General features: G+C 31.8%; 1 protein-coding gene across 7 annotated transcripts in view; it reads right to left on the bottom strand.

Moving 5' to 3' along the window:
* The window catches only part of LOC116851756 (Fanconi anemia group D2 protein), a 112,279-nt gene that overhangs the window by 55,205 nt on the left and 51,559 nt on the right, over window positions 1-5,515 (bottom strand). The window lies entirely within an intron of this gene.

The following is a 5,515-nucleotide window of genomic DNA, read 5'->3' as shown; positions in this document are numbered from 1 at the left end:
ATGGAGGACATAAAAAGGTATTATTGGTTTGACCTTGCGTGGCGTCACCAAAGTCAGATATAGATCAACTTTGCTTTTTTAAATAGAAACATATACTTTTTATTACGGAATTTTATTCTACGTAAAGAAATAAATAACTTTTGTTTGAAAAATTTTTTTATACTACCTCTATTTTCTAAAATATTTATGAAAATATCTACAAAATTATTGGTTTCAATAATTTTTTACTCGAATTCTATCAACTTTACCGGAAAATAGCAAGAGATAAATTATCTATTTTCTTCTCATAGAGCTCTAAGAATTTTTTTGGAATTTTTTATAAACTTTTTAATACTTCAAGAGAATGTAGTTCAAGAAAATGTAGTACTAAAAAGTTTATAAAAAATCCGAAAAAATTCTCAGAACTCTATGAGAAGAAAATAAATAACTTTTATTTTTTGCTATTTTTTGATAAAGTTGATAGAATGCAAGTAAAAAATTATTGAAACCAATAATTGTATAGATATTTCCGTAAATATCTTAGAAAATAGGTCATATAAAAAATTTTTCAAACAAAAATTGTTTCTTTACGTAGAATAAAATTCCGTAATAAAAAATATATGTTTCTATTTAAAAAAGCAAAGTTGACTTCGACCTCACCTTGGTAGCGCCACCTAAGGTCAAACCAATGACCTTCTTATGTCCTCCATCGAACCGTATAACTTTTGTTTGAAACATTTTTCGCTAACAATCCTATCTTCGCAGTAATTCGCGTGGGTCGATTAAAATGGGTCACCCTGTATATACTCTATTTTCATATTGTACTAATTATCTTTTTAAAGTAATAATTATATAGGAAAACGAAGGATAATCGCACTTATAGAGAGGATAATTGCGTTCATCCAAGTTATTTCATAACTGACGTAAGAATACCGGGAATATATGATTATTCAGTAGATACTTCTACAATTATAAAGACACCACGTGTTTGCGGTGTGAGTTATTATTAAGTTATTCATTCCACTGAAGAAAGTTTGTCACATTTTCTTAAAATAAATCACAAGTTAATTAACTAAAAGTATTTTTAGTTTATCTAATATCAACAATGCGACAAACTATACATACTTATCGGAATTTTCAATTGTTATTATTATTTTGTATCTGAATTGTAATTAGTCCAATCCAACATAACTAAAGAAGAACTATGAATGTGGAAAAAATAATGAGATGTGATATCCTTGCACATTGTGTACAAAATGGTCATATAAAGAGTTTAATGACATTGACCACAATCAGATAATTATGTATACGATTATTGTATCATTAAGAAATAGGAAAATTCATGAGTATCATTACATAACACTATGAAAGTCATTACACACCTCTATCGAGTAAGTGTCAATATCTGACAATTAATAACATTTCATAATAATAAAAAAAAAATCATATATATTGTATTTAGTAAGTCTTTTGGACTTTTATCGATAAATCTTTTATAAATTAATTGTATACAATCATATAAATTAAATTTTTCTTAAGGGTATCATTGCGAGCCTTTCTTTTTGTCTTAACATAATTTGTTTTTCAATTATAAATCTTGCACTAAAAAAATTCCGAAGCATTTCTTTTATATCAAATTTCGAAAAACTATTTTTTAAATAATCCATGTTAATGTACGGTCGTTCTTAAAAAAAATAAAGATAAAACAATTTTAAATAAATATGGTAAATATGCATAAAAGATTAATATGGAAAGATTAATATGAAAGATAACTATGATAAATATGTATAAAAGATTATATCTCATTTGATGTTGCTGAAATTGATATGGGTCATTATTTTTCAACCGGTAAAGCTGGCTGCCCAAAATTGGTTTGAATCAAAATGAACAAGGGTTTAAAATTCGCGTAAAAATATAAGCTTTCGAATGCCGTGTGCTATTTTTTAAAATTCAAAATGGCGGATACAATATGGCGGCTAAACGGTGGGAGTAAAAATTTTAATTTATCTAATTTAAATAAAAATATTTGTAAGGAAGTTTTGAGGGTCGTTGAGTACGAATATAAAGTTGGAGTTGAAAAATTATTGTGTTTAAACAAATTGTTTAAATTATTTATACTAAATAATTTAAAAACTCTTTAAAGTAGTTTCCTTGCTGTTTTAAATTACACAGTTCAACGAAAAATCTGCGACGATAAAGGCCAATATTTCTTAGTAAACTTAAGGTCGCTGAAGCCGAATCTGCCAGTAAAAAATCACATCAAATGATTACTCGATTTAAGATAAATCGAGTAATATAAATACTACGTTTCTTGCCATATTTACCAATTTTTTGTTATCAAACGAAATTTTATTTTTCAATTTCATTGACGCTACTTTAACGCTCTTCACTGCTATTGATGCACTTTTGCGTTAAATAAAGGATGTACCAAAAATGACATTGACGCCCCGGAAAAAAATGTTTCATATATAATCATATATAAAGCGACATATTTAATTATTTATAATTATATACAGGGTGACCCATTTTAATCTATAATACCGAATATCTCCTAAACTACCCATTCTACGGGAAAATAGTTGCGACAAAAAATGTTCAGGACAGAAGGGTTCACAAACCTGTGCTAATGACCTTGACCTTGAGATGACCTTTCAAGATTATTTGAAGGTCAAGGTCTTTTTTTTCAATGGGAACCCCTATTTTTGACCCCGGATTTGGAAAGAACAGGAAATTTTACGTTCAAAATGATATTTTGAAAATTTTTTATATGATCTTCAAAGGTCAAATAAAGGTCAAATGTCTAAAAATGGCTGTAGAGCTGTTTTTCTGAGTGATTATGGTTTTTTAGGATTGACAAGCGTTGGAGGAACTTTAAAAAGTAAGTGTGATACGCTATGACCTTCTTGACCTTTAAGTTAACTATGAAGGTCATTTGAAGGTCGAGGTGATTATTTAAAATAGGAATCCCTATTTTTGACTTTGGATTTGAAAAAGCAGGAAATTAACGTGAGTAAAGACACGTCTTCGCGATTTTCATCACTCGTGTGAAATCCACCACACAAGGTGAAAATCGCTTTCTTGCACGCTCATTGGAGTGAGATATTCTTCTTACTTTTGGCGTTACCCAGAAACAACGACGTGGACTTAGTAAGTACTGTTTCCTTTGGGGTGCTTGAGTCCTCTTGCCTCTCACGTTTGGGGTGCTTGATTCCCGTGAGTCCCTTTGCCTCTCACGTTTAGGGTGCTTGATTCCCGTGAGGTAACGCCAAATGTAAGAAGAATATCTCACTCCAATGAGCGTGCAAGAAAACGATTTTCACTTTGTGTGGTGGATTTCACACGAGCGATGAAAATCGCGAAGACGTGTCTTTACTCACGTTAATGTCCTGCTTTTTCAAATCCAACGTCAAAAATAGGGATTCCTATTTCAAATAATCACCTTGACCTTCAAATGACCTTCATAGTTAACTTAAAGGTCAAGAAGGTCATAGCGTATCACACTTACTTTTTAAAGTTCCTCCAACGCTTGTCAATCCTAAAAAACCATAATCACTCAGAAAAACAGGTCTACAGCCATTTTTAGACATTTGACCTTTATTTGACCTTTGAAGGTCATATAAAAAATTTTCAAAATATCATTTTGAACGTAAAATTTCCTGTTCTTTCCAAATCCGGAGTCAAAAATAGGGGTTCCCATTGAAAAAAAAGACCTTGATCTTCAAATAACCTTGAAAGGTCACCTCAAGGTCAAGGTCATTAGCATAGATTTGTGGACCCTTCTGTCCTGAACATTTTTTGTCGCAACTATTTTCCCGTAGAACGGGTAGTTTAGGAGATATTCGGAATTATAGATTAAAATGGGTCACCTTGTATAATTATATATGATATTTTTTCCCGAGTATTTTAGTTCAAATTTAGAAAAATTTAGTGCAAAATCATTATTAATTAAAATAGATTGAGGAAAGTATAATGAAATATTATTTTGTCTAAATAATAAAAAAAACATTTATTCGTGAGATGCGGCGTTGTTTCGATCCCGTGTGAGACGACCACCATCTTTAGATGACCATGTTGTTCCGATGACTAACTTCAACGATCGTACGGGAAACTGATGATGCCACTACGCTATAACGATATCCTGTAACGGATATATTCTTATATCGTTCAAAAATGTAATGACATATTTGTTGGTATGTTTCAAAGGATGTAACAACAATCACAATGCAATTAATATAATTATAAAAAGAGTCTAGCCATAACCTTACTATGTCAAAATATTGCAAGAGAGAAAGAAGTGTGACAACACACTCGTAACGACCGACCTGACCGACCATCAGTCGGGTTGGAAACGGCGCGAGCGCCACATTTTAAGAGCTTTACATAGTCGCGAAGGCACAAGTCTCGGCGTGACGCAAGCGTCGAGCACGTATCCAGCGCCTGAACGCCGCATGCCACGCCGCGTGCCGAATATGGCAAGAAACGCAGTTTTTTACCCATATTACTGGATTTATCTTAAAAACACGACGGGCATTTTTTGTTGGCGGATTTGGATTCAGCGACTTTGAATTTACTAAAAAATAGTAGCTGCAATCATCGCAGGAAAAAGGCAAATTTTATCGGACAGTGTTATTTACACCTAAATAATTAAAATAATAAATAACTCCCATCGTTTAGCCATCATATTGGATTCGCCATTTTAAATTTTTAAAAATAGTACACTGCATTCGAAAGCTTATATTTTACGCGAATTTTAAGCCCTTATTTCTTCATTTTAACTCAAACCAATTTTGGACAGCCGGCTTTACCGGTTGACAAATAATGACTTATATTGTAGAGATGATAGAAATGATTTGCAAAAAGAACTTGGTGGGGGACGATATTGTGTGTTTAAGGAGATATAACAAAATTTATACTTTTAAATTTATACTTTTCTAATTAAGTTTCAGATGGTACGAAGTTTATTTATACTGTAAATACTGTAAACATGAATTTTAGTATTATAATTTAAAAGAAACTAAAAAGAACATTTTTTAGAGAGGTTGGAGACTTTGTCCCCTAAAATCTAACCTAAAGCATTGTTGCGAACGTGGTAGTTGTGCTCATCCGTCGCAAATATAATCGTCACGTAACATGTGCCTGTTGTAAATTTGCCTATCAAGCAATGACAAAAAAAATATATATATATATAATATTGTGTCCGCGCTACCGGAGATGGTTCGATCTTTTTGATGATCCCGGTATTAAAGAGACAGAGGAACGAGCTTTGGTTAGCAACGGAAATAACAGCGGCTGTCAGAGAGTTGACAGCGAGAAGTAGTCGCGAGCGGTCGTGTTTCCGACGGTATCAATTCTGAGACTGTAAAGACGTGTTTTCGCCGTACATTAAAGCTTCTTGTTCTTTATAATTGTGTGTTACGTTCATTTCTCCCGTGCGCGATCGCGTGTGCAAGTGTGGGCATAACACATACATATATATATATATATATATATATATATATATATATATATATATATATATATATATATATATATATAT

The sequence above is a fragment of the Odontomachus brunneus genome, unplaced genomic scaffold (assembly GCF_010583005.1).
Source record: "Odontomachus brunneus isolate Ranch 3 - 2012 unplaced genomic scaffold, Obru_v1 Obru_scaffold_189, whole genome shotgun sequence".
Classification (NCBI taxonomy): domain Eukaryota; kingdom Metazoa; phylum Arthropoda; class Insecta; order Hymenoptera; family Formicidae; genus Odontomachus; species Odontomachus brunneus.
Note: the sequence above shows the minus strand (reverse complement) of the source record. Positions and strands in the feature narration are given on the sequence as shown.